This window comes from Gallinula chloropus (genome assembly GCF_964237585.1).
Source record: "Gallinula chloropus genome assembly, chromosome: 10".
In the NCBI taxonomy this organism is placed as follows: Eukaryota; Metazoa; Chordata; class Aves; order Gruiformes; family Rallidae; genus Gallinula; species Gallinula chloropus.
Window position 1 is genome coordinate 21,864,407 of NC_140095.1, and position 18,548 is coordinate 21,882,954.

Genomic DNA, 18,548 nt, shown 5'->3' on the forward strand with positions numbered 1-18,548 from the left:
ATGTGCAGCGGTTGAGCACCGGTCCCTCCCTGCTGCAGCTCTGCCCGTCCTCCCCAGGATGCTCCCGGTACCTTCTGCCCACAGGGTACACCCTGCTCACGGCAGCACCGTGCTCTGCCAGCCCCGTGCACACACGTGTGGTGAGGGGACGTGGTGGTGAGCTCCTACCCTGGCTTCCACGGGGGAAATCACTTGCTGTGCCCAGCTGGGGCTGCCCCTGACCTTCTCCAGACACACTCCTGCCTGGGATGGAAACACAAGGCTCTGTGCTGGGGAGAGGGCCTGGCTGCTCTGTCGGTGTGATGGGACACGGATCCCCAATGCTGGCCCTGAAACCAGCTGTTCCTGCTCTGGGGGGTCGGGATGGAGAACCTGAGGCCACCCAACCGCTGCCACAGGCATGACATGCAGCAAGACTGGGGCTGGGGCTGGAAAGCTGCAGTGGCTGCAGGAGTCCCAGGGGTTGTGGGGACTCCAGGGGTCCCAGGGGTTGTGGGGATTGCAGGGCTTGCAGTGGCTGCAGGGCTTGCCAGCATTGCAGGGGTCACAGGGATTGCAGGGGTGGCAGAGGTCACAGGGGTCATGGGAGCTGCAGCCCCCCTGGCTGCCCCCACAGCACTCCCCAGGCAGCAGCTCTGGCTGGAGCCGCGGGGTCCTGGCTGGAACACAGCTGCAGTCACTGCTGACTCCCTTCAGCTGGGACCAGGGTGGGACGGCCCAAAAGCCCCAGGGCAGCCCAAAAGCCCCAGCTGTGCCCAGGGATCATTTGCTTTGGAGCCTCTGTGCCTGAGCAGGTAATGGGAAGCTCTGCCTGGGGAAAGGCAGCTCCCCAAGCCCCCCACCCCAGCTCTGGGGTCCCCAAACCAGCTCTAACCTGCAGTGGCACCTCACCTTGCTGTGAGGTGTGCTCTGTGTTTGGATGAGGCTGTGCTTGAGGTTAGGATTTGCCCCTCAGTGTGGGAGCTGCTTTGGGGTGAAGGTATCAGTGAGGCTGGGTTCCTGCTGTGGGGGTGGGACAGGGGACTAGTGGCAGCACCCTGTGCCCCAGGAGTGGGCAGCAAAGCCACCTTAACTTCCTTCTAACCAAAGCCTTAGCCCTGGCTTTGCAAAAACCCCTCAAAACCGAGCCCCTGCCCCAGTGATGCCCAGCACATCTAAAGCTTGGCAGGTGCAATCAGTAATGTGAAGAGTTACACAGAGCTCAGCTTTGACTGTGTGATGTTTTAAAACTACCCCCAAAAGAGTAGATTCAGCCCCCTGTAGTAGCTGGAGGTTAAAACATGAAGCACAGGACAGCCTGCAGCAGAGCTGGGCTCCCCTTGGTGCTTGGTTTGGGCTACCAGTGTGGAGCTGGGGCTCCTGGCAGCCTCCTGCTGCTCTTCCCTCCTCCGTCGCTGCAGGATGCCACCGGTGATTTCACTAACTCTTCACTTCCAGGGGTCTCCGCATCCCGGTGCGAGGTGATGGGCTGCATCCCAGCAGAGGCTGCAGACCTGCCTGGCTTTGCCAAGGCCTGTTGAGCTGGTGGGGACGAGCACAGCACGGACACAGAGGGATGTCAAAGCAGCGCCCTGCCAGCCCCAGGTGAGTGAGAGCCGGGCGCAGGCACGGGGGGGCCGTGGCTCCTGGTCGGGATGTGTGACCCGGCGTCTGCAGCTCTGAGCTGCCCCGGGCCCGTCGCTCCGTCCTGGTGACACGAGTTCAGCCCTGGGAACGCTCCGCAGTCGGTGAAGTGATTCTGTCTGTTGTAGCAGGGCGCTGTTGTGGGGGAACTGGGAATCACAGTCAGGTGAACTGTCTCATCCCTGCTCCCCGGGGCGAGAGGCTGAGGCATGAGCAGGGGCACTGGCACAGCCAGCCAGGGACAGTCCCGTCCTTGAGCAGCTGCTGCTTCCTCAGCCACAGCTCCACAGAGCATCATAGCTGCAAAGCTGTGCTCTCAGTGCTGTTCCCTGGTGCTGGGGTGGTTTGGCAGGTGGGCAGTGAGCAGCAGGGGCTGCCCCTTGGCACGGTGGGACCCGCGGTTCAAAATGATTCCCAAGGAATGGTTTTCCCATGGCGTGGGCTGCATAGCCCTGTACCCGGGCTGCTGGGTGAGCCTCTGGCTCCTGAGCCCTGCACCCGGGCTGCTGGGTGAGCCTCTGGATCCTGAGCCCTGTGCCTGGGCTGCTGGGTGAGCCTCTGGCTCCTGAGCCCTGTGCCTGGGCTGCTGGGTGAGCCTCTGGCTCCTGAGCCCTGTACCCGGGCTGCTGGGTGAGCCTCTGGATCCTGAGCCCTGCACCCGGGCTGCTGGGTGAGCCTCTGGCTCCTGAGCCCTGTACCCGGGCTGCTGGGTGAGCCTCTGGCTCCTGAGCCCTGTACCCGGGCTGCTGGGTGAGCCTCTGGCTCCTGAGCCCTGTACCCGGGCTGCTGGGTGAGCCTCTGGCTCCTGCAGGTCATGCAGGTGATTGTGTTGGTATCCTCACCTCTTGCTGGTTTTAGTTTGGAGTAACAGTAAAGCTTTTGGAGGGATTTTACTGTAAAGCAGCTCCAAAGCACCGGGGATCAACCTGGTGCTGGGCTCCAGTGCAGGGTGGGATGTGCTGGGTACCACACGTGCCTCTGGTCCTGCCCCGCTGCTGGTTTCCCAGAAGGGCTTTGGACAGGCAGGCTGGGTCTGTTGCCCCAACTCCCCAGCTGCAAACAGGGATGCAGAAGCCCTTTCAGAGCCCAAACTTCCCAAAGCCTCTGGGAATGGCCTCATCCACATGTACAGCAGAGCCCGATCAGGCTGGCAGCAGTGAGAGCATCGTGGGCAGGGCTCTGCCAGGAGGAGGAGGAGAAGGAGGTGATGGGAGAGGAAGGCTCTGCTTGCTGCCTTTTCCCTCAGCACTCTCTGTGTCATGACATGTGTTCTCCTTACTGGGAGTCTCCCAGTAGGAATGTGCCTCCCAGCTGGAGGTGTGGGCAGGGCTGCCCAGCCCACTGACCAATAGCCCAAGGGTTATTCCAGCCCTCCTCTCCTAAAAGGGGCCTGGGCAGTCCAGTGAGTGCCAGGGGGGAGATGCAATCAGGAGAGCACTTGATCTTTTTGCAGTCACAACACTCCTATTAAGCAAGCACTCTGTTTATACCCCTGCTAATTGGAGTAAATTGCTTTCTGCAATCAAATTGGGAAGTTGCCCTTCCGATCCTGATGTGAGCTGTGCTTCAGTACAGGATTTCCATGCCTCACCCTGCTTTTAGAGCTCTCCCTTTAATTAACTCCACGTACCCAGAGGGTTCCTGCAGCGTGGGGTCTGCAGGGCTCAGCTGCTCCCCAGGTGCCCCGCAGCAGGTTGGAGGGGTTTGGCTTTGCCTTGCATTTCTCTCTCTCCATGCCCAGCCTGTGCTCCCTGGCACATCCCTGAGGTAGAGCTGGGAAGGTTTTGGGGCTGACTTCGTTCAGCCACTAACCAGGAGCAGCACCTGGTGCTCGGGGTGGCTGGACCCTTATGGGCTCAGCAGCAGAGGAACAACTCGAATCCAGCCCACCAGGAAATTACCCTTCCAGATTAGAAATTAAGACTGTCAGGTGGGCATGAGCCATTCTCTGTGCTGTGATCACAGGTTTTCCTCTCCTCCATCCTGGGGCCTGTTTCCACTGCTGTGTTCTGAGCCGTAAGGTTACTGCATCTCCTCTCCTGCCCCTCGGGCTGTGGGCACCCCCTGGTATCTTTAGCAACAGCTGTGCCTAAAAATGAAGCCTTATCTGCAAGCAAACACCCACCTGTTTAATTTAACTCGTGGAGAGCCTGGTTTCAGGTTAAAACTGGTTTATTTTGGTGATGTTTAGGTCTATTTCAGGTTGGCATAAACCTTAAAGCACTCTCAAACTGAACTAAGGAAACACACAAATGACTTCACACCTACATGGCTGCACCAGCTGCTTTAGCTGCAGAAGACACAGCCGTGCCCATCCCTGGGGATGTGACTCCCCTTAGCTGGGAGAACTGTCTCTGGGGCAGCAGCAGGATGAAGCCGGGGGGACACACAGTGGTGGTGGGACACTGAGAGGCCAGGGTGGCTGCAGGGCTTTGCACTAGCAGCAAACAAACTAATGATAAAGTGTATTTTAAACATGATAAATGTGAGGAGGGAGGCTTGGGTCGTGTCTGTGCACCAGGAGAGCTCAGCCAGAGCCCCAGGCCCTCCCTGGCATCACTCCCTGGGCTGGTGCAGGCAAGAGCTGAGTCTCTTGGTGGCATTGGTTGGACTAATGGTCCTGGGGGCAGAAGGGTGTACATGACAGCCCCTCCAGAGCCTCAGGAGATGCAGGCATAGCTGCCCCTGTCGGTCCTGTAACCAGTGGGTGGTCAGCTGTCTGTCCTGCAAATGGCTCTTCCTGGGGCATTGGCACTCCTCAGTGGGCAGGAGAGTTTACAAGAGGGGTGGAGGGTGGCTGGGCTGGGCTGGGCTCTGCAGCCGGTGCTGGTTTGTGGGGCCAGGCGAGCCCTTGGTCTCCCTTACATCCTGGTTGTACCAACTGAGGAGTTTGGCTTCGTCCTGCAGCCTCAAATCCGAATCCAAACCCATCAATCCCACTGTAGATGTTGATGCTGAATAGGCACAGCTGGAGCTTTGGCTTCTGCTGGCGCTAAGAGCAGGTCTGGGCTGCTCATGGAGACTTGAATTCCTGTCGCTGTGGCCAGTAGTCAGAGGAGAGGAGCGGGTGGTGTTCTGGGCTGCAACTGCTCTGTGCTGTGATGACATGATCAAACCATTAAGGATCCTGCTTCTTGGGGGAAATGCAGGAATCCAAACCATCTGGTGAGTTTGTTTGTGCTTGTGTTGCCTGCCTTCGTGCCTTTGTTCATCCCTTCCAATTACTGCTTCTAAGTATAAACTTGAAACAGAGAGGAGGCTGAGCTTGTGGGGAGCATATGGACAGATGGAAAATAAACAGCACGAGGAATTCCTGCCTAATGAGCTCTTGGATGATAAGATACCACCAAAAAGAGAAAAAAAAACCCAAACAGCCTGACAGACAGAGGTCTGGGCTTCAGCTCTGCCCTGTCCCAGGAAGAAAATGTCACTGGTGGCACCCAAGGACGCTGGGGTGCAGCTTCTCTCTCCTATGGTCTACTCAGGCTCCAGCCCGCTGAGGACCCACTCGCTGCCTGTGTCGTGGGGCTCCTGCCAGCCCCAGCGGGTCTGCAGCTGGACCCTGGCTGTGGTGATGCCCTTCAGCCCCCGGCACCTCCCAGCAGAGCCGCGGCTGAGCCGGTGTCGGTCCCCGAGGCCGCCCGCCAGCGCCGGGGGCTCCACGCTGCCTTCCCGCAGGCAGCACGTGCTTCCCCTCCTGGCCCCTCTCGTTACATATGCAATTAATTACTCGAGCTGAACAACAGGAACCCGGTCCTTCCTCCTCAAGTTCAAGGTTCGCGTCTCCCTCTCTTCCTGGCAGAAGAATAGATGCTTCCTCAGGCTCCAGGCAGGGCTCACCCCGCGAGCTCCGCTGTTCGCTTGTGGTGAGGCGGCTGCTGGGATTGCTTTTGGCTGTAGAGTTGCTGATGAGCAGCTTCCCCCCCCCCCTGCAAGCCAAGGTGCTCATCTCTGCTCAGCCTGGGCACCCAGACCTGCTCCTTGGGGCTCCCCAACTTCCTCTAAGGGCTGTTAAGTCCTCCTGGAGCACACCAAAGGGCAGTGCTCCCCATCTGAGCCTGTGCATCTCAGCGCAGTGATTTGTGCCCCGGGCTCTGTCTAGGTTCAAGGAAGTGGCATTTTCCCACCCCAGTGCCAAGGGGGGACAGGGGAGGACACAAACACTGGGGCTGCTGCCTTGCTGCTTTCGTTCCCAGCTCCTTCTGCAGGGGCCCAGTGCTCCCATGGCAGAGAGTCGCAGGCACCAGTGGAGGGGCTGCCCCTGTGGTGGGCTGGGGGTGGCCGGGATGCTGCGTGTGGGTGATGGGTGTGGGAGCTGTTGGACCCTTGGGAGAGGGAACAGGCAGAGAATGTGCCAAGGGATAGAGGAGGGGTAGGGAGATGGGGGTCTTGGTGGGCAGCAATGGGTGGCAGGGAGCTGGGAAGGCAGCATGGCCAGTGGGAAAGGGAGACAAGTGGGCAAACCCCCTGAAAATCAAAGCAAGGGATGGAAATGTTCCCCTGGGGACGTGTGTAAGGGTTGAGGTGGCCTCAGCAACCATGGCAGGGCCATGCTGGGCACTGGCTGGGACTAGCTGAGGTTTGGGGGTGGGATACATCTCTGTGATCCAAAAGAGATGCTGTTCAGGGGGTGCAGCACCAGACTGTTTCCTTGCAGAGGGCAGGAATGTGGTTATAAATGCCTCTGTCACTCTCTCCTCTCTGCCAAACCGCTGTTTAGGCACTAACCCACCCTGACCAGGGCGAGGGGGCAGGTTTTGGTCCAACCCGAAAGCAATCAGTTAAAAATCAAAGCAGCCAGGACATTGTTTGTTCCCAGTTTACGTTTCTTTCCAGGGGAAATGGTGATTCTTTAATTGGCTCAGCTGGAGAAAAACCCCAGATCAAACAGCGAGTGAGCTGGAACAACAAAGGAATGTCCTGGTGTTTCTTTTTCCAAGTTTAGAAATGGAAGTCGGGGCAGCCTTGGGATTTGTGGAAATTCCTCTGTGCATTGTTAGGAGGCAGAGGAAGTGGTTTAAAGTTTAGCTACTGGATTTTGCATTGCAAAGCAGGGGCCGGTTTCCCCTTCCCCAACTCAGGTTGCCCCTGGTTTGGCTGGTGGGGCTGCCTGATGCTTTGCAGGGCGATGCCATGGACATCCACCCCCCCAGCCAAGGCTATGGGGCAAGCACCTGGAGATTGGAGGGGGGTCCTTGCTGTGCCCCCTGTCCCGCTCCAGGGGCTCTGTGATGGCAGGTGGCCTAGGAAAATAAGTGGAAACATTTTTCCATTCCTGCTGGTATTTCTTTCTTGCAGCTGCTTGGCACAATCCGAGTCGGAAAAGGTTCTTTTCAGTCCACTATCAGCTTCCCCAAGAACTTGTCCCATTCCTACAGGAGGCTGTAGGTGTAGGTCACACTTTGAAATATTTACTCCCAGTTTCCCAAAGCTGCTGGGGTCACAGGATGACAAAAAGCCCTACAAGCCCCCCAGGTAGTTTATAAATACATTGGGAAGGGTGGGGGAAGCGAAGAGAGACCCTGGTTTAAACCACAAGTGCTCCTTGTTCTTCCTGTGGCAGCCTGGATGTTTCGTTGGTGGGTTTTGGTAGGGTTTGGGGGGTGGTTTTGGGCAGCATGCCCATGTGGCTGGAGGGTAGAGCCTGTTCCCCACTGGCCAGGCTGGAGTCAAGGGAGGTAGGGAATGGGATGGGATGCGCCATCCCTGCAGGAAGCAAGAGCCCCATTGGCTCCTGCCAAGAAAAACCTCTCCAGGACGCCCTCCCGCCCTGCTGAGGCTGGAGGGTTTCACTCCATCGCAGCCCCACTCTCTCCCAGGGTGTTACTGGCCTGTGAGGGCTATTCCAGATCGAGGGTGGGGATGGCCCCTTCCCCCGTGGCCACGCTCTGGTGTCTGGATGCTTTACAGCTGTCAGCCCTCGCTGCTGGCAGCTGGGGTGATGCCCTGGGGGTTCAGAGGCAGGCACAGGTCTCTGAGCCCCCCTGGCAGCTGCCTGCACAGAGCTGCCCCATCCAGCACCACGTTACCCTTCACATGCAGACACTGTGTCCTGTGTCAGGGCTGAGTGTGTTGCCCACCCAACCCCTGCCCAGGCTCTCAGGGGGCTTTCCCCAGACCAGGCAGGGTGTTGGTGTGGCTGTGCCAAGTCCCACCAGGGTTCCTCTGTCCCCCTGTGCTCCCCAGAGCATCTCCCACCCCGGACCTGCTCCGGCTCTGCAGCTCATCCCAGGGCACAAGCCCTCTGCCCCAGGCAGGGCTCTTGAGGGATGAGCAAGGGGGATTTTGGGGTTTTTTTGGTTTTTCCCTAATCATCTCATGCCCGTGGGCTCTGCTGGAGGGCAGCAGCATTGCAGCTCTTTCCAGACCAAAGCCATCCCCACACAAAGGTGCCCCGTAGAACCATAGAATCCCAGCCTGGGATGGGTTGGAAGGGACCCCAAGGGTCACAGAGCTCCAGCCCCCTGCCACAGGCAGGGACACCAACCTCCAGGCCTGGAGCTACACAAGGTTGCCCAGGGCCCCATCCAACCTGGCCTTGAACACCCCCAGGGATGGAGCACCCACCCCCTCTCTGGGCAGCCCCTTCCAGCCCCTCACCACTCTCTCTGCAAAGAACTTCCCCCCAATATCCAATTTAAACTTTCCCTTCTCCAGCTTCACTCCATCCCCCTTGTCCTGTGCCCCAGAGTGGCTCTTCCCACCACAATGCTCTTGCTCCTCACTGATTCCATCACACCAGATGGTTTGTTAATGGGTGTTTTTACACATATACATATTTATTTCTATACATAGTAGATTTTTGTTGTTCTGACGTTTTAATGCCACTTCTTCCAACGGCCAGTGAATTGCTCTGGAAGCTAATGGGAAACAGTGTGACATTTTTGCGTGTTTTGGGCTGTTTTGGCTTTCAGGAGGCTTCTCATGGAAGGGACAAGGCAGAGCTGCGAGAGGAAACGCTGCGTGTGTGTGTTTGCGCCGGGGACCCAGCCCAGGGCTCATCCCCAGCCGATGCAGGGAGCTGCTCTTTGTTTCGCAGGGGAGTGAAGTGCCGGGATGAGGAAGCCCTGGGGGGATGAGCGGCACCTATTGTTTTATTCATGCTCTCTGGCAGCTCTGCCTGTCCCAGCGCCCACCACATGCGCTGCCTCACCGAGCCACTGGGGCTGGGGGGGGTGTGGTGGGGGTTTGGTGCCGGGGACCCACGCCGGGGTTTTACCCCAGGGGACTGGTGTGAGTCTGGGACTGGGGCATGGCTGGGGTGGCAGGGCTGGCCCAGCAGCTGGCACAAGCTCGGTGCCTCCAGCCAGGGTCTCTGGCAGTGCCACCCACGTGCCCGTGTCATGCGGGCGATGCCACCCCATCCTCTCCCTTCCTGAGGAGGCAGGAGATGCGGCTTCGGGTGGGCGAGTGAGTTTCCAGCACTCCTACTGTGGGATTAATGGGGCACCGGTTCTGTGTGGAGCAGGGGAAAGAAGCAAATGAACACCAGGAGGGGGAGGGTGGGTTTGTGTGCAGACAGTGCTCCTGTGGTGGGAACAGCCAGTGAGGCTGATGCTCAGTGCCAGGGGTGCCTGTGCCCACACCTGCTGCTGGTGGCCGGGGATGGGGCTCGTGAACACGGCAGCTCCCTGCAGATGTGAGGAGGATGATGATGGGGTTGTGGGCAGGGTTATGGCATGGGGCTCCCAGGCTCTATTCTCAGTTACTGTGCCACTGATAGGGTACTGAAACAACTGACAGTGAATGAACTTGCCCGTCCCAGCCCCCTGGAAACTGTAACCTGTGAGGATGCTGCAGGTATCTACCTGGGTTTGGGTTTATTTGTAATACTCCTGAGGGAATGGAGAGGCTTCTGGAATGTTTCCCAAGGACTGCCAGTCTGTAGGGAGGTTTCAAGTGGTGCTGCCAGCCCTTCCCCAAACACACACCTGCACCCACAGCATTGGGTGTCTCTGGGCACGGGGCTGGATGCTCTGGCTGTGCCTGTGCTACACCAGCCCCACTGAGGAGCCAGGAGCCACCACACAGGATTTGATGCTGTGCACAGGGGTGAAGGAGGCTTTCTTGACATAAAATGGCCCAACTTTCTGAATGACTCAGCCCAAATGAAAAATTCAGCTCCAGACACCCATCTCATGGAGACATGGGACCCACTTTGGGTCCAGTGGGGTTTGGCACCCATGAGATGCTCTGCTCCTTCTGCAGTTGTTTGCACTGCTACAAAAATAGCTGTAAAAATCCTGGTTGGGTTCCTCTCCACATCCCACACCATTCATGCTGGAATCCTTTTTTTGTTGGTGCTTCTTCCTCATTAGCAGCAGGGTCCCTGCCTGTCCCCCCTCCTGGGCTCCTCTGACTGGGATGCCAGGGAGATGCTACAGGTGATGAAAGGGGCTGCTGAGGCATGTCCCCCATTAGTGCAAACATAAAACTATCGCACTCTGGGTCGACATGTCAGGGTTTTCAGCTCCCTTGTTTCTTCCAAAGGGTGTAATTTTGGGGGTAGCCCTTTTGTTGGAGCATAATCATTATTACAATAATCTTATTTCCAGTGCTTGTGGTGTGGAAACCAAGAAATCCAGAGGGAAGGGGAAAGCTGTTTTGTGAACTGCCAGGAGCAGAACCTCCAGTGGAGGTGTGCTGTGAGAGCCCCCCACTCACAGGACCTGCTCCAGGCAGAGGACACAGCTCCTGCTCCCAGCTGTCCTTCCTCTGAAGCTCTAGGAATCAAGGAAGGGCTCACTGGCCAGTGGTGTTTCCCCAGGAAAAAGGCAAAGGAGGGAATTTTGGCAGTAAACCCACCAGACTGTGTCTCTCTTGGGCTTTCTAGGCTGTGTTGTGTCGAGGTGCTGAGCAGGGCTGTGTGCTCCTGAAGCCTGGGGGTTGCCTTCTGCTGTCAAGGGCCATTACAGAGCATCTGATGATGCCACTTTTATCTCCACATGCCAAGAAGGTTCTGGAAGTCCCTAAATAGGTACATGTGTTTAGCTGGTGATTTACTTGCAGCCTGGATGAGCTGTTCAAGGCTGGCCCTTGTTTGGGTGGCTCCTCTCAAAGCCTCCTGAGGCTGTTGTGTGAGGCTGTCACCTAAGTATCCACAGAGACTGGCTGCTCCTTGTTCTAGTTTGTGCATCCAGGTTTTAACCAGGGGGTGTGGGCTGAGCACCCTTCCCTGGGGTTACAGGTGGCGTTTCCACAGCCCTGAGCAGGGGCTGGTGGGCTCTGTGCCGTCCCCCAAACCCATCAGTGACCTTGGCTCTGGAGTCAGAGCACGGCGTGGGGTGTCACTGGAGGTGCGTGCTGGCATGATGTGTGGGTGCCCCAGCACCCCAGCACGGTGGGGCACTCTGAATGGAGCAGAATGGGTGCACTGGGAGAGGCTCAGAACGCTGAGATTAAAAAGGAGTTAAATTTAAGAAAGAAAATCCTCCTTTGCTGAAGGGAGTAAGGAAAAGGAGGATGGGGAGAAGTTGTTTGTTAATAACAAAGAATGAGCTTTGACAAAGACCTCGTGTCCAAAGCTCTTTAACTTTTCCTGGCATCCCCCATCCATTCCATTGTTAAGCCCTTGGAGAGCAGCGCCCGGCCGAGGCGCTGGGTGATCTCATCGCCCAGGCTGCTGCAGGCGCCTCTGTTTACACGCCTCCCAGCCTTGGCTCCTCAGATTTGGTTTCTGACTTTGAAGGGGGGGAAAAAAAAAAAAAGAATAAAAGGAAAAAATAAAAATAGAAGAAATCTTTCATTTGTGCAGCATCTTCCCCTCCCCCCACCCAGGCCCTGGGCTCTGGGGCTGTGAGGAAAATAGCACCTCGGTGGTTTGTGAGGAGAGGATGGACCACAGCGGATTCCCACAGTTTGTAAGAGGAGACAGGAAGGCCGTGGTGACTCATAAACACTAACAGATTCTGTGTATGAGTTTCTCTTTGTTGTTTGTTATCCTTAATTTTCATGGTTTTTCCTTCTTTTGAGCCTGTTTGTGTATTTGAGGCGATGCCATCCTTCTGTCAGGACGCTGTGTGTGTGGTTCCCACACAGCAGCAGGGTTGTCTGCCCTCAGGGAATAAAAAAAGCACCCAGTGGAAAGCCCTGAGGGCTCCGTTCGGGGCCACATCCTGAGGTGGGAGACAGTGGGGCAGTGAGAAGGGGCAGCAGGGATGTTTCCCCAGCGTGTGTCAGCTTTGCACCACGGAGGTCCAGACCTCACGAAGGCTGCACGCAGAGCTCCCCACTTGAAGAACCCTAAACCCATCACTTCTTGGCTGGTCTCACAGTGCTGGGAGGGTAAAGGGCACCATGCTGGTGTTTAACCATCCCTCCCATGGTGGCTGTGCCTACCATGGCTCTGGGCACTGCACCGGGCACTCAGCCCTGGCTTCTCTGGAAGCACCTGAAGGTTGGTGCAGCTCTGTGCTGAGGAAGGCTTGGTGGGGAGCTGGTTGTCCCAGATGAGGTGGCAGAGGTTCAGAATTAATTTTAAAATGATCCTAAACCCTTGTCAGAGGGATGGGATGAGGTTCCCTTAAATTCATGGGGTCCTTATTGCTTTGTGAGGACGTGTGTTGTCGAAGCATCCCACCTGACATGGGTGCCTGTTTCTTCTTCCCCTTGCCCTCCCACCAAAACCTCTCCCTCTCCTGCTGCTGCGATGTCTGTGAGCTGATACCCACGCTTCATCTGGGAGCTGTGGAGGGTTTAATGCTGCTGGGAAGCCAGCACACCACAGGGTGTGTAGAAGCCGCTTTTCAGATTTCATTGATACAAGGTATTATTTAATCAAGTGACACAGCAGCTGGATACAGGGTGAAATCCCTGCCTGTGGGGAGCAGCTCCTGGCTGTCAGTGTGTCCCCACACAGGCACTGGCCTGAAAGGCCCCTTCACGCTCTCCTCTGGATTCCAGGACAATAACAGCACAGCTGTTTAAATACACCCCAAGCTCCAGAAAAGCACAAGTAAGCACTAAACTTTCCCAAGGTGGCTGAGTAATCTTGTTTGCCTTAGCGTTTCAGCCCCCCAATTACCCAGGAGAAGGATATTGCCTCTTTAAACAGAGTTCAAAAAGCCCAAGAATTTTTTATAAATAGCTCACATCCTCCCGATAACAACCAGGCTGCTATTTATTGCCCACTTCCCCCCAGACAGACAGGTCGCAGCATTTAAAACTGCACTTCCCATGAAATCCAGGGGAACTTGGGTTTCCAGGTTCCTACAATTGTTTGCTGCCCAGTGTTTCCTCTGCAGCCTGCAGCGTTCGGCCAGGCTGAGCCTGGAAAGGAGCGGGCTGAGGGATGGTTAAGGTGTATTGCTGCCTCACTGGGGCCCTAACTCCTGTTTTCTGCTCCTTTCTTTGGGACTGGCAGAAAAGCCCATCACTTCCCAGCAGCATGGGGTCTTTCCAAACCATGCTTTCACCTCCAGGTGCAGTGAAGCTCTCTCTGGCTTTAATTCACATCCTCACCTTGGTGCTGGTGAGCTGGGATTTCTCCCACCTGCTATTCAGAGCAGCTGAATCCCACTTGGATAGGCACGAGCTCCCCACTGAAAGGTGTTTGGGCTTCACTTAGCAGCAGATACAGGCACCCATGTAAAGGGAAAGACTGACTTTGATAGTTGTGTCTGTAAGGATTCCCTGCAGGGCTATGGGGAGAGCCTTGGAGCTGTTTGCAATAGCACAGCAGTGATGAGGTGCTGCGGAGGGATGGGGCAGCTGGGGGAAACAGAACCATGACTCCTCATGCTCCAACGTGAGAGATGATGGAAGTGTGGGATTGGTGGGGCCCAAGGCACTTTGGGCCATAGTAGGGTCTAAAGAGGAAAGTCTGTGCTGACAGCTCGCTGGCTTTGTTGCAAGTGTGTGTTCCCATTGTCATGTCTTTGGGCAAGATGGCCCTGCTGAAGAGCCAACGTGAACTGTTTCCTTCCCAGCTCAGAATCACAGGGTTGGAAAAGCCCTTTGAGCTCATCGAGTCCAACTGTCCCTGTCCTGTGCTAAACCAGATCCCTGAGCACCTCATCTCCCCTCTGTTAAACACCCCCAGGGGTGGGGACTCAGCCCCTCCCTGGGCAGCCTGTGCCACAGCCCCACAACTCTGCCAGGGAAGAACTTTGCCCTCCCAGCTGAGCTGACCCTGCCCTGGGGCAGCTTGAGCCCATTGCCCCTTGTCCCAGCTCCTGTCCCCTGGCTGAAGAGACTATTGCCCACCTCTCTACAACCTCCCTTCAGGTAGCTGTAGTCAGGACAATTGTTAGTGGAGGATTTTGCTGCTCCATGGCGCAGTCGGATGCTGCAGTGAGGTAATTGAAGTGATGTGGGGCAGAACATCCCAGCTTCCTGCTCTGAGAATATCCCGTTTGTGATTAGGAAAACCCAGTTACATAACCACCTCACATAATCACAGACACACCTGGTGCTGCTCTGAGCGTGGGGTTATGCTTTATTCATATGGATTTCTTCATGCATAAATTCCTATTTGCTCCCTGTTGTAAGGGGAGAGAAGCGTCAGGGAAAGCTGCAGTGCAGTGGGGAGCACACATCCCCACCTCCCCTCCATCGAGGTAAACAGCAAAACAAACTGTTCCTTGCTGTCTGTTGAGAAATTCCTGGCTCCTTGTGCTTGGGAGCACAAACCCAGGTGGGATGTGATGAGAGTGAGAGATGCTGGGAGGGTGCCCGCCCTGGGGCTGATGCAGGTTGGTGGGGTGATGATCCGGCAGAAGTGGACAGAAACATTAGAGACTGGAACCCCTGGCTGCTGGGTTCAGAGCCCCCATGCTGTGCCCTTTGCTGTTTTCTGGGGGGGGTTGCTGTGGAGGGGTGGGCTCTGAGTCCCGACCGTTGTTCAGCCCAAGCCCAGGTGATATAGATGCATCTGTCTTGACACCAGGGACACCCAAAGATTATGGTTTGCGTTTTTATTGTAAAAAGTCTCATGAAGAATAGTTCCCCAGCTCGTGCTGCTGACTGCTGTTCCTCAGCTTGCTGGTTGGGTTGTTTTCAACCTGCCATAACAACCCCTGGAAGCCTTGGTGTGCCCAGGGCTGCTTTACCTGAGACCATGATAGGCTCTGGTGGCCCTGACATGACCAGTGGCTTCTGTGGACCCCCTCCACCTCTGCTTCAAAACCTGGTGTCTAACTTGGGGCCCTGGACTCTGTTCAGGCCATGGGTGCCACTCTGCATCAGAGCCGAGCCCCGAGCTCGATGGGGTGTGAGAGGAGGGGTGAGACCCACATCTCCCAGCTGAAAGGTGCTGCCTTGACCTTTCTATCCACCTTATTGCCCCCAACAGGAAGCACCCTCCTCGGGTGGGAGCGCAGGTGCCCTCTGAAGGGTCGTGGTCGCTCTGGGCTCTTTGAGGAGATCCCTGAAGCTTTACAGCACTGGGGGAGGGGGGCTGGGAGCGGGCAGCCCAGGCCCTCCCGCCTCACACAGGAGGTTATTGTCCTGAGGAAGTAAAACAAGATGTGAAGGCAATTTATCTTCCCCCTGACCATTTGTCTGCTGCTCACAAAAGGCCAAACCTCATCCATCCCTAGGTGACATGTGCTGGTCTGGACCCCTGCGAGGAGCCAGCTCCCGGGCACGGGGCTCGCCCCCCTGGGCAGAGCTGCTGTCAGGCTTGTTCACACACTGCTGGCATCTAAGCCCAGTGAGAGAAATTATTGATTACTGGGGAAGAAGGCATGGGGGAGGTGGTCTGAGCGTGGGAGCAGCGCAGCCCTCCCATGCCGCAGCTGGGCTCGTGCCTGCCGTGCTTCCCCCAGCATCACACCTGGCAAGCTGAGAAAGGAAAGCTCCTGTACCAGTGCCATGATCACAGAGGAGGATCTGCTGCCTTTCATTCACCTTTTTTTGTTGTTGTTTTTTAATTTAAAGACAGCCCAGACCTTGAATCCCTTACCTAGTGTCCCTGCGAGGTGCTCACGGGGGCAACGGCACCGACTGATTCCCCTCTTGCTCCGTGCAGGTGTCTTTGTGTCTGTGTTGGTGTGTGAACACACGCTGGGACACGTGTGTGATTGCAAAGAGGTAGTGAGTTCCCTGACTGGAGAAGCTTGGGCAGGCTGGTGCTGATGTCCCCAACAAGCTGCACGTGGGGGACGGGTTCTGCCTTGGTCCCAGGGCTGAGAGCAAGTGGTGCTGTGCACATGGCTGGGAAGGGTTGGATCCTGCTGGGAAGGGCTGGATCCTGCTGGGAGGGTGCTGAGCGAGCCCTGCACAGCCCAAGCCCCAGCTTTCAAACTGGGCATGTGATGCTGCTGCAGTTCCTGCCTTTTCCTGGATCACCCTGTGCCTATTGTTCCCTGGGCTCTCTCACCATGGAAGAATGCGTCCCGCTGCCCAGGCAGAGCAGCCCACCTCGGAGCTGCCAGGGGATAAAAAGCCCCATCTTCAGGGCTTTAGTTTGTGGTGTGAAGCTGTGGGATTCCATGTTTGGCTGCGAAGTTGGATGCAGCTTTTCCCCTGTCCCCTTCCCTGGCTGCCGAGTCTCATCTCATGGAGGGTGGGGTTTTTAACCCCTCAGCTCAGTGTGTTCATTAAATGCATATTTTAGCAAAATAGCTTTAAAGGAAGTGTCAAAATGAGCTTTTCATCTCCTTTCCATAAGTTATGACCCGCTCAGAATTGCTGCTTTGCCTGATGGAACTAGAAATTCCCTTTTCCCAGTCTGACCTCCCAGAGCTGTGGCTGCTCCAGACCCCACAGTGAACTGGGGAGTCTGGTACCCTTCTATCTCTCTCTCTGCCATCTTATAACAGGGGCTTGTGGTGCTGGAATTGGTTTCCTTCAGTGGTCACTTACTGAAAATGGTGTAAAAAATGATTTTAAAAAGGGTGATAATTCTGATTGAGAAAATATTACTTGCACATCCATTAGTCAAACCAACAGGAGAGCTCTGGCTTGGTTCCCACAGAGACCCGCAGACACCGAGTTGGTGTTTCTAAAGCTTTATGTGCAAGACATCAGCCAGTGTTGCCAAACTCTCATTTAAATTTATACATCCTGGTTCAGCATGTTAAATAAAGCCCAACCCCAGCCACCACCAGCATAACCAATTCACCACCAGCAGCGTAACCAATTCAGCATCTTCTCATCGCACATTTTCTGTCACCAGATGCCATGACCCATACAGTGCATTATTGTCCCTTTATCTGATCTGGTGACTGATCAGCATCATTGTTTCAATAAGATGATTTCAGGGCAGGTGAAGTGCTCAGGTTGCCTCTGCAGGTGACACAAGCACACCGTGTCTTCTAATGAGTCACCGCTCCGTAGCGCCTGCGAGTAAATAACAGGGATGGGGAAAAATAACCTGGATAATCTATTTTTAGCCATTTACTGTGACTCTGGTGACACATGAGGCAGCAGCCAAAGCTGGGGGGTGAGGCAGGGTGGTGTGTGCTGGTGTCTGGGAGTGTGGATGCTCCGAATCCGCCCCCGTGGTGCCTGTTGCTGGTGTCGGGCTGTAGGAGCAGCTTGGGGTTTTCTCTCTAAGGATAAATCACTGTGAGGGAGAGGGTGCCTGGCTCTTTGATGAGGTGGCTGTGTGTGAGCAGCCGCTTGTGTGAGCAACTTGGTGCTGTCCTTGGCTCTGTGCTTGGTGCCCCCTGCCCCACGTGCTGCCAGGAATGGGGCTGGGGTCTGCATCCTGCCTCGTGGTACCCACCTGTGGGAGAGGCTTGGGTACGGCTGTAGCTGCAGGGAGCTGGTGGTGATGGCAATGTGGGGAGAGTTTCTAATGACTTGGGGAAGCGAGGAGGGGGTCTTCAGTCTCCTCCTGCTCCCCATGTGCAGTGGTGTCCCTAATCCTAGGTGGCAGGTGTGAGTGGGTGATGGTGGGATGCAGGCAGCTGAAATGTGTGCAAGCACAGTAAAGCCTGGAGCTCCCCTCCCCTCCTCTCCCAGAGACTCATAAATTATGAAAATGACACCTGCCTGGGGCCGCGTGCTCATTGTGTCAGGAGCATCTGGATGAGCACAGGAGGCAGCTGCAGGAGGCAGAGCCCTCCTGGCCACCTCCAACAGCCATCCCTGGGACGTGTGGTCCGACCGTGCTCATCCCGTCGGTGTGGTTGTGGCTCCTGAGCAGTCAAGTCTCCCTGGCATGTTTTAGAGGAGGAGGGAAGGAGTTAATTGCTCCTGCAAGTGTACAGAGTGGGACAGGCTGGTGGAGGAGCTAGCTCTTCCCACTGCAGGTGAATTGCAGGGTATTTATGGGATGTGCACCCTGACACCCAGGCCATGGGGCTCAACAGCCTCAGCATCACCTTGGGGCCCTCAGCTGGAATAAAAGGGGGCCAGAGAGCATCCCACTGAGGGCCACATGTCTTTGGGGCTCCAGTGGCAGCCAGGCTCCCCTTGTCCTGGCTCTGTCAGTGCGGGAGCTCCCCACCATGCCAGGGGCTCAGGGTGCCCCTTTCCCCGGGGGGCTTGTGATGTGGTTGCAGCCACACAGGGGGTATCCCATCATCAGTGGGCTGTATTGGGGTCTGTGAGTCCTGTTTGGGTGAGGGGTGTCTGCACCCATGTGCTGGTATGTTGCCTGTGTCCCACCTGGGACTCCCTCGATCACTCCGGTGTGGGTAGTATCAGGCAGCTGACTGGGGGTGCCTCCTGCTTGTATTGTTAGAGCAATTGCCATAAACATTCTTTGAGACTTCTTTTTTCTTTTAAATAACCACAAGAGCCATTTGTATATTTAACAATATATATTTATATATATATATAATTTCTAGATCAGTACATTCATCAGTACTTGTTTTTCTTCACAAACAGAAGAACTCTTACAATAGTAGACTTTCTAAAATAAATACTATTAAAATAGAGCTTCAAAATAAATATTCTATACAAAGAAAACCTTCTGTGGTAACTTTTCAGGGTGTGTATGTGGTGGGGTGGTAACAGGAGAGAGGGGAAACCTT